We start from the raw sequence: 25,669 nt of genomic DNA, 5'->3' as shown, positions 1-25,669 counted from the left end.
TGTAGGAAGACAGTGGACAAATTAAAATAGTTAGTGCTGGAGGTGCATAGACATGAACTTGACAGGTTGCTTGTTCTGGGGCAGAATTTCCTCCCAGACCACACAGGAGTACTATTTCCACAGGAAAGGAGTTGCATCATGTGGAGGCAGCTTTTATGCTCCAGGACAAGAGAGTAACTTCAGGTGTAAATCATTTGTATTAACAAGCTCTGAGTGCAATTTCTCAGCACCACTCAGCCCTAAGCCATGCAGGCAGCACAGTCACAGGGAAAAATGTTGCCTAAGCCAGAAGCCTCTCCCGTATCTCAGACACTTTTTAAAAAGAGCCTGTCTGCCTTATGAGGACCTCCCTCTAGACAGACAGCTGACACACTCCCCAATGGGTGGGATGGGGCTCTGTCTCTCACCTGAAAACAAGCTCAGTGACCTCTTGGCTTTTAAAAGTCTCATTTTAAAGTCCCAGCAACCCATGTTAAAAGCACACCACCTATAGAGCATCCACAGTGCCAGCATGGCCCATGAGGCAGCCTCCCACTTGCTCTGTCCCAAGTAAGAGGGAAAGCACAACAGGAGCAGCCCTTCACACCATGTAACTCCATCAAAATTACTATCTGCAAGGCATATGCTTTTTCCCCTACCACTTACAAAGTCTTCACAACACCTCACTTTTTAATTACTTATGTATGCAGAACAGAAATTAAATGCTCAAAATTCTCATTTCCCCCAACCACCACCATTTTTCCTTACACATTTTAAATTTGAAATTGAAGGTCTCCAACAGCAACGAAGAATTAGGAAAATTGTAATGGCCTGTTCTTTCCAAATTTTATTGAACTGCCACCAGACAAAATATTAAAAAGCTATTGCTATAACTGTGATTATTAGACTGTAATACAGTAATTTTTTGTCAAAAAGTTCCTAAAAACAGACTAACAGTCAAAAGGCTAAACTGCTTCAACTTGGTGTTTCAGTTTTAGTAAGACATATCCCTTGCTTTTTTCTCACCTTGAGCATCAACATTTTTCGTCAATGTTATAACTTCAGAACAAAAACTTTTAGTCAAAAGCTGTGCTTTAACATCAGCTAACTGCAATGCCTGCACTACCCCATACTACTTGATATTTCATAGGGATATGATGCAAAGAAACATGAAAAGCAGCTGCTCTAGGCATCCACGCTGCAGGTGCTTTCAGATGTGCAAGAAGCAGTGAAAAAAATCTAGAATATCAAACACTGTTAGAATTTCTAGATAATCACATAAAATACTCTGATATTAATTTTTACCCTTTGACAAAATTTAAAACAAGTAAGAGAGAGCAAGAAGGCATACAAAATACTTCCTGTGGAGAAAAAACCCACCTTATTTGTCCCATAGAAAAACCACTGTTAGCTGACCTTAACTGTCCTGAATATGAGCAATATTGCTCCTTGTTCCACAGAGACAATTAGGGAAAAAGTGGCAGGTTCTGAGGAGACTTTCTCTTAGAACATAAGCCAAGAGCCCCTTCTTGGCCCCTCCTCTGTAGATATAAATGCCTGAAGCCAGAAGTACATTTAACAAGACAATTCTATCCAGAGAACCTCTTAAAATTCACCTTTCTTATGCCATGATTAGCTGCCTGAAAATAAAACCCTGACACTTTCATTCAGCACTCACTGAGCATGAAGTGCTTTCTAAAAGCACTCGACAGGCACTGAACTGCAGCTAGATCTGGACAGTTTTGAAAGTCTGGTCTCTCCCATTTCAGAACCTAAGCACCTTAAGTCATTACCATGCCCTTTAATTTCAGAATCCTGGCATCCATCCTATTTATTTACATTGGCCCACACCTTATACCCCCGAACAAGATCTGGACTACATCTACCAATTAGTTTATCCCCAATAATACTGTTGCTGAAACTGGGCTGAAGCGCAGAACCCTGGAGCCAAGTTAGAAAGCTTGCACTTCAGTAGTCTTTGAAACCTTATTTTCAAATACACACATAAAATGTGGTTTTCCTATGGCTGCAAGTCCAATTTGCATAGACTATCCAGAAACTAAGGCATTATTTGCAAATAGTCAAGTCAAGCATGCAATCAAGTCAAATACACAAGCTAATCAAGTCAACTGTGCTTCAAGAATTTTTTTCTTTTAGAGTCCTGCTCTCAAGTTAATTACTGCACATTATTCTCAATTAATGTCTTGAAGGACAAGGAAACAAACCCTTGTGTCATAACCACTTTTTCATTTCTCCTATAGATACAAAGAGGGCACAAACAGCCCCACAAGATCCAAATACCATCTCCCCCCTGTTTTTTCAAGTATTTAAAGAGCTGCCAGAAACCAGGTGAACCAAAATTTTTGTGAAAAAAACCCCACACTTTCATGGTGCTTTTCATTTAACCTGTGACCTGACAATAATATTACCTCAGCACTATTCCTTTTCATTTTTCAGAGGTCAGCAGAGATTAGTATTACCACCCAAGTATTTCTCCCCTCCTCCAGTTATGGAACAGGTTAGCTTCTTCCACTCCCATTTTTCCCTCCATGTTCTCCTCTTTCTCCCCCATAGGCAGACAGGATGAAATGCCAGCAAAACAAAAATCTCATGCTCCTGGGCAAATCCTCAACCTATACCAAGAAAATTTCTTTAAAACTGCATTTCCTCTTCAAACTGATAGCTTGATGCTTGAGCCCAGACCTCCCAAATAAGGAACAGAAACTAGCTCAAATTTATGAGAAAACACAATATGAAAACACTCCCAGAAGTATAAATGAATTTTATTTGAACACACACAGATGATCAGATGAGATGTTAGCAGTTTTCCTCCCAAAACCTTAAATTGGTATTATATTCCCATATCTGGAAGACAGAGGAATGTGACATACTGAGAATCTTGGCTCGCACCTCCAGGACAAGCAGTGTTTATTTTACTCAAAAAGTGCTTGCTTTCTTTCCTGGAAGGTGGAAAGAAATCAGCTTTTGGCATTGGCCTGAACACACAATGGAAGAGAAGCAAAGGTTAGTGTTGACTCCCTCCTTTGCTCTTCTGTCTCCATCACCAGAACCAGATAAACTTGTTTATCTGAAGCTTCGTGTTAAGCAAACTAGTAAAGCCAGTCCAAATTGTATATAACGACCATGAAAGTCATGTTTTCTAGGCAACTGTAGAATGCTTTTTTATACATGAGGGTAGCTGATGTTTCACATTTGATATTAAAATTTTATTCAGAAGAGTATATAATTATCACTACAAAGTAAGCTTAATCCACATAAATCGTAGCATGACTCTTGTATCCCTCTCTTTGTTTAATTGTCGGCGTAAGATTCTTGGGCAACTCCCTTATTTTGCTGTTGATCTGCTCCACCTCGGAGAGGGCACGTCTCCTTGATGCATTTCTCATACTTGCAACTTTCATTTTAATTGCTAAGCAGGAGCAGAAGACCTGTGACTAAGGCAAGCTTTAGAAAAAAAAAAAGAAATTTCAGGACTACAAAGCAGCTTGGCAATAGTGACACTTTTCAAACAGCACATGAACCACTAACACCCTTCTTCACATATAACAAATTAAACCCTTCTAATGACCTGATATAACCACAAGCAAAAAGGCATCTTACTATTGACAGCATATTGACAGCATAACTTCACGATGGAGTGATGATGTGCTGTCTATCAGACAAAAGGCACTAAGAATGGCACCTCTAGCTTTAGTCCAGCAGTTATTCCATTGTTGCATGCAAGAGCCATGCATTCCTCACATACTCTAAAAAGGTCATGACTGAAGTCTGTCCTTACTCACTCAGCTCTCAGCACAGCTGAAGAGGGAATGAAAGCTTTTGTCAGGGGAGCAGAAATAGTAGCAGACAACTGATTTAAATGTCATGGAGCCACTAGAAAGCATTATTCTAAGTCAGTAAGTACTACTTCCCACCATCTGTGACATTCTAAAGCTTTCTACAAATAAAATACTGGGGCTCTGGTCAGCACATCAAGGGAGCAGTGGCAATTACTTACTACAGTGACTGCTTTTTCATTCACTGCAACATTATTTTATAATTATATTGTAATATTATTCATAATCAGTCCCCAGTGTTTGAGAAGAATAATGCTCAAATATTTAGCACCAAGATATAAATTACCACAGACTAGAAATTCAGTGACTCTACCAATAAGTTTCACTAATGGATCATCTTACTTTAGAGTAGATTTGTAAAAGCTTAGCTTAAGGCCTCTCCATGGTAATGAGGTGATACAGCTTTTACTGTATCAGACAAATTCTCTAGTACCAAAGGGCTCAGATTCTGCAGATGCTAACTCTTTCAGTCTCAGAGAATGTATCTTCCTTTAAAAATGCCTTTTCTTGGTAACATGGCCCCTTGCTGTAATGTAAATAATCAGTGTCATGAAGGTAGCACAATTTCTGGATCAGCAAGAAATTGAGTCAAGTGAATAAGAGTTCTCTATTTTCTTGGATGTGACACTCAAAAAGTCCTTCAGAGAGGTACAAAAATATTATGTTAATGTGCTATAATACTGAGGGGGGGAGGAGGGAATCAGTATCACCCACCAACCTTAGTAATAAAGAAAAGTGCTAGGTTGTTTGCAGTATATTTGTAAATAACATAGAAGTCAACATACACAACAGGTATAAAGACCAACCCTACCATATATTATTTCAAAGCCTGACTTTAATCCTACATATTCACATCCAATCCTTCCACAAATGGCTTTTTAGGCTTTTCAGGTGAGTAAACTCCATGGTTCTCTTGGGTTTTGAGATTTCTTCCCCCTGTGGGAGAAAAGGTGGATCTGAGCAAAAAAATCTTTGTCAGCCTCATATATTTGACTATCAGACATTTTGGAGAAAGAAGTTAGTAGAAAAGATACCATCATTATGGCATATCAAAGCAGTTTTTCCATAGTTAAAAATGACCTCATGTACGGTACTCGTGAAAAATCCACTGGATTCAGAAGGAAGTGCTGTGCTCTTCATTTGAAAGCAGCACCCTTACACACTCATGAGAAGAAAGAGAGCTGCTGACTTGTGTACTCAACCAGAAAAAAGTCCTGGTGTTCAAGGACAGTTCCTACTAGCAGCTACCTCACATGCCCTGCCTGGGAAGGAAATAATATTCAATAATGGAGATAAAACTGGCTGAATAACAGAACCAAGTTTGAAAATGACATTCACCTGCATCTGATTCCTCCAGGATTGCTTTACCTCAGGTGTATACAGGTAAAGAAGCTGCAGTGCTACAACACAAGGATTTTTTTGTTTAAGCACACATTTAATTTGAGTGCTAACAAACTCCCACGTGGATCACCCCATGTACCAATATTTCTATTAAACTGCACTTGTATGCTTGTGTGGGTTTTGCTATGAAAATTAAAAAGGAAAAAAAAAATCTAACCAATTTAAAAGTTACTACCCAGCCAGCATTCTCTGCAGCTACTCAGTTTTCACAAATACTCCAATGGCTTTCTTACCCAATGCCCTAAGCTGAACTACATCCTCACACACATTTTTTCTCCCTGTGACTTAGTGAAAATAGTTGATGAGAGTCCAAATAATTACTGATGGAGAAAGATCATCTGGAGGGTCTACTGAGTCTTCAGTCTTTGATGCTCAAAAAAGTAATATTCCCAACTCCTGGAAAATTCAGATTTCCTTAAGCAATTACATATGCTCTACAGCACAAACAACACCACAGACACCCAGAAGTTGCAGCAGAAAAAAAAAAAAGTGTGAAAGTGTGTTGCTTTCTCATACAGTTATGATTTCTTAGGTTCATTTTTGTGAAAAAAGAAAAAAAAAAAGAGGGAGATATGGCATAAGAAACAGAACATTATAAGGTCTGCAGATAGATGACACCATGGATATCTTATCTGTGAACTCACCTGACTGGGAGTAAAGCTATTATTCAAGTGATGACTAATTATTATTGTGAAAGTCTGAATTTCTAGCCTGAAAAACAGACAAGATGGAACAGAGGCCTACATTTTAGCTGTCAAGAACTGTACACACAAGAAAATCTATCTCTAGGACCAAGGCGTAAGCTCAGAGATACCTGCTCTGCTCTCCTGTAAGTTGAAATAAAGACTAATTCAAGCATAATAGCAAATATCAAGTCTTATTCAGAGAGTACTCCATTTTCTCCACTCTTCTGTAACAGAAAAAGAAAAGTAACTTTGCTCTCAGGCAGAGAGCCTCTACTCAGACATGAGATTAATACTTTTTATATGCACCAAATTAATACTTTTTATATGCACCAAAACACAATTCAAAATGTCTGCAATATCCTCCTGTTAGGTGTGAAAACCTTTACAAAGATTTAAGCAGGGGGAATCAGTGACTAATCTTATAAAGCAACTTCATACACTTCCAATTGAGAACCATAACTCACAATACCCTGTTCTCACCCTGACACCTCATCAGGAAACATGAACACTCCAAGGGAATGGCAGAGATGTGAACAGGCAGCTGGCTGGATAATGAAGGCAAGCTGATCCTAAGGAAATGAGAAGCACTGGCAAGTGAGGTTACATACCTGGCCCTCTGCACTTTATGTCTGTCAGCCTTCAGGAAGGATGTGCTTTTTCAGGGCACACTCATGTTGAGAAAGCGTGTGCATGTCCCCACACATGCATGTGTTACCCACTATCTATATAAAAAGTGTGTGTCCACTTGTGTGCACACATATACTCCATACAGACCAACCACTTCAATTTTGCTATATTCTTCTGCTGAAGGACAAGAGAAAAACCCTGAAGGACAAACAGAGTTACAAGATCTATCTTGAGAAGTCAACATTAACTACCTGAAAGCCTTGTTAGAGGGTCCCTAAAGCCTATTAAAGGTTTTGGCCAAGGCAGATTTAAGTAAGATACTGCAAGGATTTGTAAAAACAGATTTGATACCAGCAGATGGGTTGCAACTCTAAAAACAGACCTCCATCTGTCCAGAAACCAGCTTGCCACTCTACACACACGGTATTGCAAGTGTAGCATTAGCAAGTCTTAAAAGGTAGAACCATTTCCAGCAAAGCACTTCAAAAGTATCCATCGTCTTTATATACCCCTGTCCTCAGAAGAGACCTCACAGCACTTTCTTCTCTCCACAAACTTTGCAGAGAAAAAGCTATCTATTCAACTGCTACTTCTTGAAAGCACTTAATTGCTGTTCAAGTGATAGGAAAGATATTCCCTTTCCTGAACTAATGCTGAGCTGAAGAGCAGACTGTTGGAAACTATCCTTGAACAGGACACATCTCAGTTTTTCACCTAGTAACTTAGAATCCATCTCTGTAATGTAATTTAGGTGATCTACCAATAAGGTCCAACATGACCTACATGAAACAGTATTCAGTAAACCATTAATGACAAAAACCCCAACCGGATAATATGAGATACCAGACCTCTGAGTTAAATGCATACAGTGCCAACACAGAGTTTTCTTCTTCTGCTTAACACGTGCCTGTTCCAAGCCCAGAGACTGTTTCCACACCACAAGGTGATCATTTGTCCTCTCTGAATATAGATCCCTTCTTTCTCCACTTTCTTCCATACTCATGCATAGAGAAATTAATTTAAGACTAAAGCTGTGCTCATTCTCTGCATACACACTCCTAACTAGTAACCAATCTGCAGGGCACTTAAAAATCTGAGAGCAAGCAGAAAACATGCTGTATATTCTTCCATGCTGAGAAATAGACCCACTACCCAGAAAATAGAAGACAAGCTTTTACATGAAGGATATTATTCCCTATAGGGTCATATAGGATTTCCCTAAATTCTGAATTATCTGCTGCTGGTGATTTCATATTTCAGTATTTCCCAAGTTCTTTGACTTCTCTGTTAAATCTATCATTAGCAGGGTCTTTAAGCACATTACCCACCACCATTCTGCAAACACTGAAAAAATACTGGATTTTAAAGTCAGATTTTCCTTATCCAACCATCCATAGCTGATCCATTTCCTGCAACTGATAGCGTACATCAAAATTTACCTACTGTTTGCCCACTCATCTCTTTAGATGTGGTATACACCAAGTACTGAAAACAGTACAGTCTGTGCGACAACTATTTAGCAGCACATCTAGAGATAGCCATCAGTTCAAAGATTCCACATAAAACATGAAGATTTTTGGTCATGGAAGCCTGCTTTTTAAGTGAGCTCTTTATGGAGGCCAAAACCTTACTGAGCAGCTTATACTGTCTAGTTTAAATCCTGCTATTAGGAGGTTTTAGCTCCAGATTAATTAGTAGACAAAGGCACTTGAAGACTTGGAATGCCTATGGTTAGGAAATCATGATCATCCTTCAAAACATGAGTTGACAAAGCACATATGGCTTTGTGCCAAAATCATACAAGTTAATCAGAACCTGACCAGTTAACTTGAGTCCCTCAGCCTGTCACTCTGCTCACTGCACTTCAGAAAAATATATAATTATATACTGCATGATTCAGTAGGTGTTTACAACTGAACAATTGTTAAATTGACTATACTGCCCCTTGAACAAATTTCTTACACACACCCAATTTATGATTCATCTTAAATTCAGTGGTTATGCATGATTTATTCAGTCCTACAGCCACGACATTCTCCATGGCTTAACTGCCCTCAAAGGTGGTGTGATTATTAGTCCTTTTCCTGTTAGATGGGAAAACTTGGCATTTCTCTTTCAGAAGAGATTCATCTACTTGTTATTCCTGCCCAGCCTCAAGTGCTTACCAAGCTTATGGTTTCTGAGCCAAGAAAGTGAATGGGATTTGGAGTGTAAAAAAGACCCTCACCACAAAGAACATAAGCTTCAGTATCGCTTGACAGCAGCATGAAAAACCTGCAAGAGTGATTTCTACAACTCCTCAGCAGACCTTCCACGCAAAACACACTGCCTGATCTATAGCAAAGACAAATAGTCCATGTGGTAACAGATTTGATTTAGCTTCACACACCAGAATGGACAAAGAACTCCATCTGATCACTATCTGCACTCCATAATGTTTTGGTACTTGGAGAGATTACAGGAAAGAACAAGCTACAGAAGATGGCACTGCCAAAAAAACAGGAAAAACAAGACAGCAGCACCTCCTCCCATGGCATAATACTAAGCCTGCTATCACCAAAAAAAACCCCCAGAGTTCTGGGAAGTTTTGCTTTGTCTGGATGATAAACATTCATATTAGAAGGACAAAAAGCCGTATTACACCCTTGGGCTGCATAACAAAGGCATATTAGCAGAAACTTTTCCTCTACAGGCCTAGAAACGGAGAGGAAAGTGATTCACAGCATCATCCTTCTTTCCTTTTCTTTGAAGAACATTCCTACGAATAGTAATGGAAGGCTAGCCGGACTGAGGACATACACAGGTAATGCCCATGTACAAATTGTGTTTGCTATACTGGAACAGAACCAAGCAGAAGGTCACATTAATCTCTGAAGTCACTGGGCTGGTGAGAGACTAAGTGAAAGGAGAATATAACAGCACTTGAATTTTTTATTCATGCAACTGGACCAAAGGGAGTTAGACCAGTTGAGGAATGCATCAAATTTTGCTACCTTCACAATCAATTTGATTATACCATGTACAACAGCTTAACTCTGTTACTGCATGGAGACCCAAGAGAACACTGACTACAACTGCCTAAAATAAACAGAAACACCAGACTGACACAAAAAAACCAAAAAAATCCTGCCTTCAAAACATGAGAGCTCAAGTCTTATATAATATAGTCAGCACACAATATACCAACTTTCATCCTTTCCATGTATGTCTAGAACTTTGACAACAATCCAAATTTTCTTCCAGTCCTGAATATAGTATTTCAATTTTATTCTTGCAAACTTAAGAAAATGGGTATGTTATTTAAAAAGCAATATTTACATTTTCAGTATACAAACGGCATAAACTCCTAGGAGAAAATTCAGCTTTTACAAAAAAATTTTCACAAATCTGTGTGAAAAAAAAAACATGGGCTGAACCTCTTCAACTCCTATTTCCATCTTTTATTGCTAACTAAACACTTTAGAGGTTATTCATTGATACATCACACAGAAAACTCATAAAAAAACACTTGGACAGCAGTCTGAAACAGATTTCAAAACTTTCAAATGTTTTACCAATAGTTTCAAAACATCCTCCCATAAACTTTGCTTACAAAATACTGAATTTGAATGATAGTTTATCAAACTGGACCAGTTGTACTGGTTTACCTCAGCTTGCATACACACTTACCTGAGAAAAAGTAGTAGCAGCAATCAGTGAGAAGCATCAAGTGCTCACCACTTACAGAAATACCCAAATTGGTAGTAATGTAAAGAGGCAAGGAGGGAAAAAATAAAGGAGGGGAGAAACAAAACTTTACAGTCTTGGGATGGAAATCTTAGAGACAGGAAAATGTATTATCTTCTTAGTCCACAGTGGGAAGTTATCCATAGATTCCTCACTGTGAACAAAAGCACAGGAGCTGGAACCAAGACTTCATCAGAGAGTTGAGAGAGAAGAATGGAAAGAAAGTGTGCTTGCACTAAAACACACATAGGCTGTGTGCTTTATTTAGCCAGGGAAGAAATACCAAGCTTACAGAAAAAGGAGCAGTCAGGAACATTAGAAACTTTCACCAAAAAAAAAAATTTAAAAATAAATTAAAATAAATTTTTAAAATAAATTAAATATAAATTAGAATTATAGATACCAAGCCTTGCTGGCAAAACTAAGGGATTCAATGGACCATTACTAATCAACTCCAGAAGAAAAGTACTTTTTCCTCAAAAAATTGTTTTACCATTTGGTTTTACACTACTGACCCTTTTTCATCCACATACATAGATGCTGAATATTAACCCAGTTATTCAGGGGGAAATAAAGGCATAGAACTGTTTACAGCCTGCATTTTAAAAGGTAGAGATTAAAATTTTGAGCTTTGGCAAAAAATTTAACTGAAGACAGCTGGCAGTAACCTATGTTTTGCTTCCTACCATGCTGATGAGTGACCTCTCCCATTTTTAAGGGATCTTTTACAATAATTACTTATATGGAAGTTGCTGTAAGACTTCACCCTTGATTTTACACCATCAGTCTAAAAACAGGCAATAAAAAACCCAATGTCTCCCACAGACAGATGGGAGTGGGGGAAAAAAAAAGGTGAAGGAAAGCCAAACCTTCCCGACCCAGAAGTCACACACAATTTACAGCTGCTCTATATATCCAGGCGCCTGCTGGTGACTAATTACAGCTTTTTTCACACAGCAAAATCTGAATTCCACAAATTCTTTGGAAAGAGTTGGAAGGCTTTATACCTTGGGGTTCCAAAACTATTATAAAAAGCAATCTCTCTTTTTAGATGCATATTAGCTCTTGGCACAACCACGGTGTTGTTTTGTTGCTAGGTTTTTTTTGAACTGGCATTTATAGCCTATCACTGAAAATACATTGTAAGCCTTGAAATGAATGTTGTCTACATAAGAAATATATATATATAAACTATTAAAGTCTAGACAGGCAATAGTTTCTCTTCCATTTCTCCAAAACCACTGAAGAGGGAAGCAGAACAAACAGATTTTGCATCAGCAGCAGACTTCCCAACCAGCAGTTCATATTACGGTGAAAAGTCAGATTCTGTGATCTTCAGCTCTTTAATATTCTCAAAGCAAAGGCAATGGGTGGGACTGAACCAGTGATAATTAATGTGTATCTCAAAGAGCTCAGTTAATGTCAAGCACAAAAATATTTTCTGTAACACAGCAAACTGTATTCTGCACTGCACAAGCACCAGGGAAATTTCCACATACCAGGTTAAATTCAATTTCTAATTCAATTCTATTCTGCTCATTAATACTGAGTAGTTGGAGACACAAATTCCTTCAGTGTCTGACGATATCACAAAACTAAGGGCTCTACATTGAAGAATGCTCTTTCCAACCATTCTGTGCAAGGCCAAAGAGCACACACAGCACATGTGGTAGTATCAACGGAGCACAAGAATCTGATGTTGAGGGAAGCAAGGACAAAAAGAATGCCTCTTCTTACCACAGACTGTCCTTCCCTTCTTAAGTAATGTTTCTCATCTGTAAAAGGAATCCAATTATTTATGTCTCCACAAGTTGGTTTCTGTTGTGCTTTTCATGTGATGCCATTTAGAATGAGTTTACTTACATATTTTCCTATTTTATCTAGCAGTATATTTTCACTTTCCCATTCACCTAAGACTACAACTGAAACTGTGATATCACCAAGGTGTTCCTGTCTTTTTCTCCTCTCTTCCTGAGCAGCTATTTTTACTCTAGAGTCGCATGCATGAAAATTAATTCCCCTGATAACCTGACCATCCATCATTTAATCCCCTCCTTATGTGATCTGAAGAAAAGGAAATACAGATTCCATGACACAAAGGATGAGAAAACAAGCAAGGAATTGCAGCTGGAACCTGACAGCTGTTCTTCTCTGAACATCAAGTCAAGCCCACGTGGACACACATGAGCTTCAGAGGCAGATTACAAAAGATTTCTTCTAAGCTTTTGGGCTTTTTTTTTTTTTTTTTTTAATGGGTTAAAGAAGTTCTTTGTTTGAAAGAGCTTCCCATTTCTGTGGGTTTAGAAACTTAACCAATGTTTAATACAAGAAGTACTAAGCTGGATCAGGACAGCTCTCCCATCCCCTTTCCTGGCAATCACCAGTTTATTGAGTTCCTGAGCTCAAGCTGCACAGTCAAATCTAATAGCCACTAATGGTTTCTGTTCTGTTAACTTCTCTAATCCCCTTCTGAGCACATGTACACTTTCACTCCACATGACATTTTGTTCCAGCAACACAGCTGCAATTAAGCAGTTCACAAAGAGTATTTTCTTTTGTTTGCTGTAAGACAGCAACTTACTTCTCAAATTTCACTAGAGAAGAACATGCTAAAGGTCTTGAAGGACCCAGACACGCCTCAAAGTTGCCTGACTTTTACTGAACAACAGTAAATGTTTGCAGCTACCAAAAATAACAGAAAATGTTTTCTTCCAACAAAACCAATCTTCCAGCATACTAAATATTTTCTCTTCTTAAGGCACTGCATGGACATAAAATTTCAAAATTATTATAAAACCACTTTTTAGGATTTTCCTTAGCAGTTTGTGACAAAACAACAAAAACCAGGCTTAAAGTTTTCTTCCTTTACACACCATATTCCTCAAATACACCGAGGATCAAACTGGATCACAGATCAAGGAAAAACGGAAAAATTATTCTTACCAAAACTGTTTGCCAGCAGATTAAAACAAACTAATGTGATTCCGTGGTATCAAAAAACCTCTGAAAACAAGAATAATTAAAAAGAAATACTTCATTTTTACAATGCATCACACTTCTGAAACATGAAGTCTTGTGCCACTCATGGTGAGCATACACATTTTAAACTGACATGAAGGAGCTCTACAAAGCTATTTCAGTAATTCAGTTCTACGTGTTAGCCCATGTGCTTAAAGCTCCAGGCTGGTTTGGCTGTTCCACACATGTGATAACCTAACTGCAAAGCCACTCAATAAACGAGTCTATATTTCTGATGAAACAAACTTTCAGCACTGCCAGCTAGCAAATCTTTTATAATCAGATAATCTTTAAATTCTATATTAAGGTCATTCAAGGGATTCAGTGACAGGGCACACTGAAAAAAGAAGCTGTTCAAAATTTAAGGTTCTTGAATATTAGCTTGTTTTGATATGCATCATCAGATTATAAGGTTCAGAAGAAACCTCTTTCAGGAAATCTAAGTCTAAAGTTCTGGGGTTCCTCAAAAACTTATAGTGTGTATTTCTTGCAGTTCTTATTAAACAGATCAATATGACAAGACTTCCTAGACAAATTTCTGCTTTTCAGTCTGAACAACCTTACAAATAAAAAGGGATAAAAGGATAAATACTTCTAAAAACCTACAAAAAAACCAAGAAAACAAACAAATAAAAAAACACAAAATACACATCAGATAGTTATTAACCCTTGAAGACCTTAAACATAACCACTAAGCTGGGAACACCAAAAGTACTTGCAGCTATGAAGGTCTGAAAACTCATCCCAATCTTTATGAGGAAGAAACCTCAGCTCACAGAAGCCTCCACCACCAGCACGTGAGATAGGGACATTCTGGTAAGCCCACAAACCTGAACTGGAGGCAACTGAAGGTATCCCAGCACACCTTGAATGAGTCCAACCCTTTCTTTCTCTCCCCACTTCTTTACCTCACCTTCCTTTTTTTTCTCCAAGCTGTGTGCTCCTCCAAAAAATAACCATTTTCTAACATTTTTTTCACAAGCTAGACCTTCTAGGTCAAAGTTTTCCAGGTGCTGTGCAGGTACTCTGGCTACCTTGTAAAATAATTTCTTCCATTGTCAGAGACAAGCCATTTAACAGCTCAAAACTGCTACTCTTGTACAGAGCACTGCTAATTTACAGACATACACTGCACTGTCAACTGTAATGTTATGTATCAATAAGGATGTCAATAGCATTTCTATTCCACTTGCATCCCACTCCAATTCCCAGTGAAGTTAGTAAGGAGAGACTCATTGTTCTTCAGGGTGCATCAATTCAGAAGCCAAACAAAACCATCAAAGTTATTTTTATGGAAAAATATAATCAAATTCTTAGTTTTTGCTAGACTGCAACTTTTTTTTTATTATGCCAGTGGATTCATTAGATGTGCTGTTATTTTTTGCTGCCACTTTCTGTACAGTTTTCTAACATTAATTAATAAGCTGAATGTTTCTGCAAGTGTTTCTGAAGCTTTGTCTAATGGTTAAGAGGAAAGCCCTTCAGGGGCACTGGTCTAAGAACATAGAAAAGATAATTGAAGATACATGAAAACTCTAAAATACAGAGTCTATGAAGGCTGGACAGAATCTCTTTCCTCCTAGAAACCTACCCAAGATAAATCCTTTACCAAAAAGTGCAGAGGGAGCTTATTAACAAAAAAATCTCTGAATAATGCTTGCATACAGGCAGTACTCTCTTATTTCCTAAATGTCAAAGTAATGGGAAGAAGTCCAATTTCAAGACTTAGAAAAGTTGAAAGCAAACTGGCTTCAGAAGAACAAACAAAAAATGCACCTCAATCACCGAAAAAAAGTTAAAACACACTAAGGCACTTGAAAGAAATACCATAACAAAACCTCTGAAGGAGAAACTAGTACTTATCACCTGTTGAAGCATCCCATTTAAGGAAGTTACACATAGTCTTTAATTAGGCTGCTGGAGGGATAGCTCCACATCAACCTAACCACACAATTGTCCAGTCAGTGACACGTACTGAGATGTCTCTCAAAGCAACACGTGTGCTGTTCCTCGCTGACATTAAAAAGCAAGGCATAAAAGCAGCACTTGGACAACCGTATCGACCACTTGCTTGCCTGGGATTCAAACTCCCAAGTGAATTCATCGAAGGCAAATACAGCTTTGCACTGACTTGACAAAATAGAGCTATTATTTCACTGACCATAATCCTAAGCACTAGGAGGGGATTTTCCACCTACTGATTTTACAGTAAAAGTACTAAAAGGCAAAACTTCTGCTCTATTTCCCTTCTCTAACTTTTCTCTGTTGAAACACTAAATTATGTTAAGAGAGAAATGGGTAAAATCAGAAATAACATAATGCTGGCCCTTGATGAATTGTGAAGAGAGAAGAAAAACCCACAAGATATTTTACACTACTGATATCCTGATGAGCAAACTAGGTAGAAAAGTTAGACTATCTATGTGTGACATGGTTAAATATCCACATGCTTCATTTTTTACCGCTCTATTACTTAAGGCAATACCCAAGTCCAAATATATCATCATTTAAACCAGGCATGGCTTTGCCAGGAAGCACAACTATTTCTAACAGCTGAAGTTTCAGACTTTAATTTGGCTCTTTTTAAAATTACAATATACAGAAGTGGTTAGCAGAAAAAGTCAACAGTCCCCATCAAGAAAGATGGAACACATTCAACACCAAATTAATGCTGCTTACATGTTTGAAATATTGTAGTTAATATTTCAACAGCAACATTCCACAGGGTAAAGCAGACATTGTTTTATGAGTCAAGTCCCATTACCTTTCCCTGGTGACCCTAAGAAAGCCCTGGAACCACGTGCGTCACACAGGTTTATTGAGGTGGGAATTTATGCCCTCCATGTAGCCATTCATGTCCATCTGAAAACTGGAAAATACAGTGAACAGGCACATGCTATTGAGATGCTGAATAAATTAATATTAAAAAGGGAAAAATCCTAATCTGAAACATAAAATTTATCACTGGGAACCAATTCCCCTGCGCAAACAGGGAGCTGCAAATGAGAGTGTCTATAGCCCCAGAGATTATGAGATAAGCCGTGTTCTGTCTGTCCTCAGCAGTAACTTAGAAAAAACCTTTGCACTCAGCTCCTTGGGTTTTTTTCTCTAACAGGTTTTGAGGGCCTGCCCACTACATGAGCAGAACATTGGCTGTTCCATGAATAAAAATAAAGACAGACTTATAGAATGGACACGAGACTCAGAGAAGCTTCCATCTCCAAGCACGCAATTTTACTACAGAAACTATTTACATTAACAAATCCTTATGCCTGTCAATGTCTATTCTGAAACAGTACTTAAGTCAACAAAAAATGCAGCAATTTCAACAACATTGGCATAATTATGCTACTGCAATGAACTAGTACTGTCAGTTTCATACAGCACATAGCATGGTGCTAGAGACGATCAGCTGCACCAACATACGTATACAGATGTAGCCAAAACAGCTTTTACAGCTGTTGTGAAACTGCATATGAAACACGGGAGAACCTGTGTTTCCACTGATTTATCCAGTTAAGAGTTTTGCTTTCACGATGATGAAAAGCACATCAAAAAATTAGGAATTTGTACACTCTAACAGCCTTCTCCCCTCAACAAACAAAACTGGCTTTCAAGGAAAAGTCTGATAGGAAAAAGCCTCTTCCTTAAGTTCTTTTACTTGAGAAATAAACAGGAGTGTTTCCTAACAATCAATTTCAGCATCAATTTCAAGCTTACAGCACGAATGTAAGTCACATGCAACAGCATTGCTCAAGAAAAGTCACCCAAAAAGACTTCCAGCTCCAGATCTACTTTTCTGAAGAAACCAGACTTCAGATATGCCACTTCCAAGGTACCTCTCTGCACATGCCTGAAGCCAAGTACCCACACTACATACAAACACTCAGAGAAGATGTCAACACCACATGAAAGCCATTTCCAGGTTCACTTTCAAAAATTTCAGCAAGCTCTATAGAATGTTCCCACCCATATTTCTCCCACAGATACAGACAAATGCTCTTTTGTAAGACAACTTCCAAGAAACACACACAAAAAATAATCTTTAGGCAGAGCTGGACAAAGAAACCATGAAACCCCAGAAAACCACATGCTTCCTCTGACAAGGCAGAACCACACAGAAATTTGAACAAATCAAAAATCTCAAAGTCTACTAAAAAAGCGTGATATTTTGGACAGCATCAGATTAGTTCATGAAGAGGTTTGGTTCCAAACTTGTGCACATAAATTTTCATCACCTTTACCTCAGTCAGTTCTCCCTGTGCTTTACTTTTACCTGCAAAACAGGAGATAAAGCTTTCCTCTCCTTTCCAAGTGCCCCATCTCACCTAATTTAATGACCAATTCTTAGAAGCAGGAACCACAAGCCGACACAGCACCTAGTCCAAAATCTGACATTACCCTACCACCTGCAAATCATTAAAAACACTACACGTCCTGCAAAACTCCAGTATTCCCTACAAATACCAGCAATCAAAAATAGGCAGTTTTAATAGCAGCTCTCCTTTAATTCTTGACATATTACTTGCAGACATTTCTGTGGCATATTAAATTTACATATAAAAGATAAAGGACAAATGAAACCCTGAGAACAAAGCCTTCCCACGTCTGTTATTCTTTCTACAGTGTCACAACTGGAGCAGATCTCTATCCTACCAAGTGAATTTCAAATTCACAGGGCATATCACTGTCCCAAGGCAGCCTACTCAATTCATTGCCTTTTATGAAAGCATTTTAATGGATAATGATGCACAAAGAACATGCCTGGTTCCTCACCAGGTATTTAAGCGGCCCAGGAGAAAGAGAAGCCCGGATGAAATAAAAAATGGCACCAAACAGTCGTCTTGTGCCCTTCCCATCTGTAAATGCCATCTTCCTTCTCTGTACTTCAGGAGGAGGTGGGGCTGGGAAACACTTCTTTCAGAAGTTCCACCCTTCTTTACAGATGCACAGATTTCATTAATAGTTAACTGGCGACATACAACATTAACTTACTCTGGTATTCACAGCTTTCCATCCACGCTTGTCCCATGGTAAGCGACAGCTTGGGGCAACTGCTTACAAATACACACTACCCCAAGACTTGCTTTTTAATCTTTTAGTCTCACTAACTAGCTCACTTTGAAACAGTAAAATTCCAGCCAATTCTTTCTGTAAGCAGAGGGGAAAAAAAGTGACAGACTGTTGAGCAGATAACCGACACGCCTTCCAAAAATGCAGCAACCAGAGCAATACTTAATGTTCTTAGGTTTAACAAACTACTGGTGAAATCACTTTAAATTTTACCATCAGTGGACTAAAGGTTCTAGGCTTGTCACACAAGTAAACTGGAAAGCTCTTCAGAAGAAAATCAGTCCCCTTAAAGAGCTGATCTTACTCTTGTTCATGTTAGTAAGTTTTCACATGTGCTCTGGAACAACCACTACAGACGCTCTTGAGTGTAAGGTGACACTGAACCATGCCATAAATCAAATCCCTCCTGATGGGAGAGAATTTTCTAAAAGTCCTTGCAAGGAGTTTCAAAGATGAATGAAGACTTTTCCTTGAGTTTCAGTGCTGCTGGATAGTTGTTTATTAAGTCTTATCAGAGGAACAGAGCCACTAGCGTGACCCAGGTACAGCATGGAGCACAGAAAGCAGGAGAGAAGTCTCATTATCAAGACTTACATGGTCTTTTAAAGATAATTTAACCAATAGTTACTAAAAACATATATTATTTTCACTTTCCTACCAATTATTCAGTAACACGGGCAGGAACTGCGGAATTCTCTATCCGATCATTCCAAACTACTTTTACTGCAGAACATGGAGTAGTAGAAGAAGGAGAAGAAGGTTTAGAGAACAACAACAATCCTTCATTTTGATATTTTTTTACTCTTATCTATTTACTACAAAGAGAAGCCCAAAACCTCTAAATTCTTCTCCCTGTGACAATCTTACATAGTAGTCTATCACCTAATTCACACCACTGTATTTTCTAGTTCTTGTCGGTTCATTGGTAATTTTTTCCAAGGTTGGAGGTTAAAACAGTGTTGTTCAGGGAGGTAAGAACCCTTCAAAATAGGCAGAGAAATATTCTCGGCACTCTGGGTTCCTACAGTAAGGTCTCCTTCACTGTAAAGAATTTTGAACAAGAGAATGTCAATATTAACAAGGCCCTCTGGGCCATAATGTCGTGTATTTCAACATGCAAATATTTGAAGCCATATTTGAAGCCATTTAAGTACAGCAGCATTCAGAGACCTTAGTGATAAAGAAGAGCTTTGTGAAACTGACAGGCACTCCAACAATAAACTCCATTTAAGAGTCTGCCCAGTCTCATTTTATCTAATTACTTACCTCCCTTGCAGGAATAGCATGCTATTAAGGCTTGCTGATTAAGATTTGAAGGCACTTGGAAGATTTATTGTACCATACAACCACTAATTATTATTGTTCATACCTGCATTTGGTTGGGAGAAAAATAGCTGTGTGCGAAATAATTTCTGTTCCACATGTAAAAATAAAAATATTTGCCCTGCTGTGCTCTTTAAAAAGTAAACAGCTAAAAGATTGTATTTTTACTTTCAGGTCTTCACTGTGATAGTCAACCTGTACGAACCACGTGGCTGAAAAAGTCCCACCATAAGGGAAAAAAAAAAGCAAAGACACTACAATTTCCTGCCACCAGAACAAGTGACATTTGTGTCCTGGTAGCTTCTCACTCTCAGGAGTGCAATCTCATCCCTTCAATAGGCTTCTTCACTACTTCCCTTCAAGGCATTGAAAACGACAATGCTATGCACAAGTTATCACAGGCTCATGATGACTAGCCACAGTGGTTATTTACCGCTCATCCACACAGTCCATTTTCACTTTCACAGGCCTGTGAAGCTGTAAATAGACTACTAGGTCACATCATTTCACGAGGCTCTGTTATCCCGGTGAAAATAAATGCAGTGTACCCACTTATGCTTTAACATTCTGCCCAGCCTTCTCACACAGATACTTCCTTGCTCTTCCATCCACTCAAATGTCCTTGAGCCTGTGGTTCTCACAGCCTTCAATTCCACTCAACAACAGTCTCAGAATTAAGAGGCATTTTTTTCATTAAGCCATTAGAACAACACCCTGTCATACAGCCTGTCTCCTTTTACATCTGGTATATTCAAAAGTACTTACTTTTACTGCACCTTTAACTTAAAAAACCCAAACAACCACACTCTGATTAGAAAAAAATCAATATAAAAACCCTAATCTAAATTAGGTTCACTTTTATCATGCACAAGCAAAAGGACAAAACAAGTCCCATTATGGAAGGAATACATTATGTGCCTTTCCACTCACCAAACAGGGTTGATAGGTGAAAAAAGAGTTACAAAATATCTTTAAAAGTTAGATTTTGTCTCTCTTGCTGTCATTCTCTTCTTTCCTTAAATTACTACTTAAATTCTAGAACTGTTCATGGAAAGACATGCTTGTTGGCAGATAAAAAAAAAGACACTCCAAGTGAAACACATCTGTTGCATGTGAAAACTGAACAGATACGTCCGACTGATAGCACTAGGAGTGGTAGCAAATTCTGTCGTAACTGCACTACCAAAAGATCCTCTGACTAGATTTACTCTTTCCTCATCAGTATTTCTTGCACAAGACCCAAAATGTTTGTTTTCCCATTTGTACCTCTATCCTGGCTGATTCTAACTCTTGCAGAAATGCCTTTAGAACCTATTTCTGGCCATCCAAAGACAGACTTGCAGAGGCCACGTTCAGTCAGAGCCTTGATGCTTAATGTGAACACCGACAGCAGTACTGCTCTGGAATGGGTACTAAATGTCACCATTTCACTAACCTGAGCCCAAACAAATGACCTGGGAGTCATGACACCTCGGAATATATATATTCAATGACAGCTTTCTCACATGAGGTTCAACCCTCAGGAAAATGTCTGTGGATTCTGACCCAGTTTCATAAAACACGTCCTCTTCCCTGAAAAGGTTTCAGGAACTGATCACGGTTACTGCCCCAGCTAGTTCCACATGCAAAGACTTTCATATTCCTTTCTCCCAAACTCACACCTTAATAAGATGGCTAGACACAGATTACCTGCAACCAACTTTACAGTTTCCATGTCCTACATTTACTTCTGATCCTACCTACAAAACCAAACCGGTTCCCAAATGTTTCCCCAGTAAACAGGAGGGGTACAGAACAGCTCCTGGCGGTTCCCTATGAAGTCACTGACTTTGTTGCTTTAAACATGCAATTTAAAGAGAATGACACAATCTAGAATATGAGAGAGATTATCCTGCGGTCTGCGGAGGTGTCGATTGCTAGGAGATAAAAAGCCAATGACACCTACGCTATTTCTCATCACCGGCCAACAGATTTATCCTTCATTTCTGCTTCTCCAAAAACGTTAATGAGGAAAAAGTTTCCTCTCTGTTAACAAGTGCAGGGCTGCGGGGGTTGCTTTGTTTGGCTGGCGCAGGCAAACCCAAGCCCTTCTCGGCCGGCAGAGCGCGTCCCGCTGCTCCGAGCGCCCAGTCAAATCCCACGGGACCCGGGCTGGAAGTTCCGATGGGAGCACCAACATCTCCCGCCGCTCCGTGCGGCCTTTTTTCACCTCTCCCACACCCCGCCGCCGGCCCCCCTGCGATCCGACAAGCGAAGCCAGGCGCTCACACGCCCACCGGCGGCCATCCCTCCGGGAAAGCCCCCATCCCTCCGGGAAAGTCCCGCTCGGCGGAGGCCGCCGCTGGGCTCACTGCCCCGCTCGGCGCGGCAGCCGCGCACCTACCGCCCCTCTAGAGCCGCCGTCCGCGCTCGCAGGGCGGCGATGGAGCCGAGCAGCGCGGAGCTTCGCCCGGAGCGGCCGCGCAGGGCTGCGCTGGGAGCGCGGGCAGGGAGGCAGCGCGGAGCAGCATCTCCTCCCCGCCGGCCGCCAGACCCGGCGCGGAGAGGGCGGGAGCGGCGGCGCTCCCCGCCCCCTGGCTCCCTCCTTCTCCCTCCCTCCCTCCCTCCCTCCCGCTGTGCACGGCCGGCCCGCCGCCCGCAGCCGCCCCTGCGAGTGCCCCGGTACCTGCGGGTACGCACCGCGGCCGCCCGGCCCCGCCGGCCCGGCGCTGCCGCTGCCCGCTCCGCTCCGCGTCGCTGCGCCGGTCGCTGCCCCTCGGGGCCGCCAGCAGCGCGGGGAGGCGGGAGCGCACCGCCCACCGCCCCCGACCGCCGCGCCTTCCTCCCCTCCCTCCCTCTCTCTCTCTGTCTCTCTCTTCTCCTCTCTCTCTCTCCCTCCCGCCCCCGGGGCAGCGGGGAAGATGCTGACACACGCCCGGCCCCGCCCGCTCCCTCCGCGCCCCGACCGGCCCCGGCCCCTTCCTGCCCTCAGGGTGCAGCCGGAGCTCCACAGCGACTTGAGGATTGACTCGGGAGTTGCCTCTCTTGGGGGCGAACTTCAGCCCTAGTGACAGTAGCCTGTTCTTGGCCCCAAAGGCGTTTCTTTGGGGTTTTTTTGTTTTCTTTTCCTTTTTTTTTTTTTTTTTTTCTCGGGGATGATCTTCTGGCTGTTCCCAGACTTTGGCTCTTCAGCTGGAAGTCTTGGTCCTCAAACAAAAGCCTTAATGGCAAAGCTTTCAAACATGGCCGATTGTTCGTAGCTGTCAGACAAACTGAGGTGAGGGAAAGGTCCACTTGATGAGGTGAAAATTGGGGGGTTTGTTTTTGGTTTTTTCTTCTTTCTTTTTTTTTTTTTTTTTTTTTTTTTAAATAAGGCTGCTTTTTCCAGTTTGAATGTGATATCCACTCTGGGAACCCACTGCCCACTTGTGCAGTGGGGTTGGAGCTTCCCCAGTGGGTTCCTCTGGGGTTTCTGCAGTAGCTCCCTCCTTTGTGGAGACAGACTGTGAAAGAAACTAGTCACAGGGCAGGGAAAACACTTTCAAGTCGCAAAGAATAATCCCACCAGAGATGTGCCCCCAAACTGGGGCTGTGTGAAAATGAACTTCCAGAATGATAGTCTGGAAGAGTAATTTCCATTAAAAAAAAAAAAAAAAAAGTAGAAACAGTTGCATTAGAGTAAATAAAAATGTTTGACTGTAACTGTTTCCTAGTGAAATACCGATTGCTTTGTATTAACTAAAGTATTAAGGACTCAGCATAAAAGTCAGTCTACCGTAACTAATAGTGTCAGGGACTTTGTGTAAGTCATAACAAAAATAAAGATGAGTAGTAAAACGAATTAACATTGTTTGAAGTAATTTAAATAATTTAAGTAATTTAGTTGTAATTTAAATATAATTTTCTTGTAATACAAGTTCTTGAAGTTGATAACTATCTACTTACATTTTAAGGTGAACTGAGTATGTTGGTATCCATATTTCCAACAAGAGCTCATTTTGGTCCCTGTGCATTTAAACATTCTATGGCACCTCCTCTTTCTACAGGTTAGTGTCTCAGTGAAAGAGATTTTTTTATAGGTGTTAACGATCTAGAGTAGGTTTTATCCTAAACCTCTGCTTCCACACTTCAGATCAATTCACAGTGGCCCTAACCCATGTCACTGTATGTTCTGTCTTCACTGTATTTGAAGATAGAGCACAGAAAGAACTCTTTGTAGGAATATGATTTTTTGGAAAGATGCTTTATTAGTTCAAGTAAACAGAACGAGTGAAGCGGGACTGGGGGATGTGTTAAAACCCAACGTACACAGCAAGGTAATATTGTATACTTGTACTGGCATATGCCTCTGAATGTAGAAGTCTCCTCCCCAGAGAGTCACCTCTCTTAAAAGACTGTAAATTTGATTGTAATTTACTTTCCTCAAAAGAAGATTTAGTTCCTTGTTCTTCATTCTACTAACGAGCATCTGTTTGGGACAGCATTTTCCTTGGCCTTGTAAATGTATGTGAATGCCTTAACAATTATCTCATTAGACTATTTGATTATATTTTTAATTAAACATCTTCAACAAGGAAACTTGGAGCTTAGGATCAATGAAAAATATAATTATCATCTTCACCTACTGTGCATTTTACAGGGATGCAAATACATGGAAAACATTGTCATAACTTTAGAAACTTATTGCATCACTGACTAGAAGAAAGACATAGCATGTTGTGCACAAAGACTGATGCCTTGGAATGCCTCCACTGTGGAAAAATGAAATGGCTTTTGCCAGTGTGGTACTTCTGGATTTGTTTTGAATACAACACATTTACTGCAGAGATTGACATTCCAGTACTTAAGAGATTCCTGAGGGTGACTTTTTCCATACCTGTTCAGAGAAAGTTTCAGAGAAATGTTAACCAGAGATGCAAACATTAAACTTTCCTCTGAAGAGATTGTCTGGCAAATAAATGTCCTCCAATTACTCCACCATCAAAATCTTGCATCATTTACTTATAGCTTATGTTTAATGTAGTGCAACTTTGCTTAAGAAAAAAAAAAAAGAAGCCAATTTATGTTATGTACTTGTTATGTACTGTTCATGTTGAAACTTCTTTACTGAAGAGTTGTGCTTCTTATCTATGCCTAAACTGGGAGATTCAAGAGCACCTCCAAGTTCCTGGTTTGGGATGCATGCCTGGCCACACCTTGGCTGTATATTAGGACAAAACCTGTGCATAAACTGGACAGAACCCTCCCTTAAGCTCATGAATATGGGCAACTGAGAATCAAAAACTGTGTGGCTTGCTGCAGTGTACATGTAGAGGTCAGTTTAGAGGGACACTAAGTTTGACAATTCATGCTTTGCAGCTAAGGAAAACCATAAAAAAAAAGAAAAAGAAAAAAGCCCAACATAGGTGCATCTTATAGTAATTCACACACAAGTCCTTGGCCCACAAAGCACCTTCTGTTTGTCTGTGTTAGGTGTTTTCCTTGTATTATCTAAAAGATCCTAAGGAAATTATATGAGTGGCTCAGAAAGAAGCAGCAAAGGGAAATAGCTACCACAAAGATTAAATCTCTGGGAAATATTAAGACAGTACAATGACTGTCTGGGATTTTCAAAAGTGACAATTAATTCTGGGCGTTTCCCAGTTTTGGTGCACAAATGGGGACCTTATTTTCAAAATGTACAGAACAAGTGGTATCTGAAGTTTAGCAGCTTGATTGACAGATCCCTTTAGAACTACTGGCCATTTTATGGTTTTTGGCTAAATGACAATCAAGGGATAGGGAAAACACTGCCTACAAACATTTGATGAGGCTCAATGCCAGTGGAAGTATTTTCGGTCCCCATTTGCAATGAAATCCATGGGTAGGCTAATTTCAGTGAAGGCTGTAGTGCTCTTGTTGGCCCTATATCAGTACAGTTGCAAAAAAGAAGCTTGAAATATATTTGGGAATATAGTTACATTGGTACCATGTAAAAAAAATTGAAAAAAAAAATAGGAA

The 25,669-nt window shown here is 39.9% G+C and overlaps 1 protein-coding gene across 6 annotated transcripts in view; it reads right to left on the bottom strand.

The window, feature by feature from the left end:
* PTPN13 (protein tyrosine phosphatase non-receptor type 13) overlaps positions 1–22,433 on the bottom strand; it is a 113,447-nt gene extending 91,014 nt beyond the window's left edge. For 4 of the 6 annotated variants that reach the window (XM_032108508.1, XM_032108509.1, XM_032108510.1 and 1 more), the window contains exon 1: positions 22,074–22,156. The gene's annotated coding sequence lies outside the window, so the exon portion shown is untranslated. Of the gene's footprint in view, positions 1–22,069; positions 22,224–22,355 lie in introns of those variants that run through there. The other 2 variants (XM_032108513.1, XM_032108512.1) reach the window with 2 other exon arrangements.
* Between the last annotated feature and the right edge of the window lie 3,236 nt (positions 22,434–25,669).

The sequence above is a fragment of the Corvus moneduloides genome, chromosome 5, assembly GCF_009650955.1.
Source record: "Corvus moneduloides isolate bCorMon1 chromosome 5, bCorMon1.pri, whole genome shotgun sequence".
NCBI lineage: Eukaryota > Metazoa > Chordata > Aves > Passeriformes > Corvidae > Corvus > Corvus moneduloides.
This window is presented reverse-complemented; position numbering and strand designations above follow the sequence as displayed.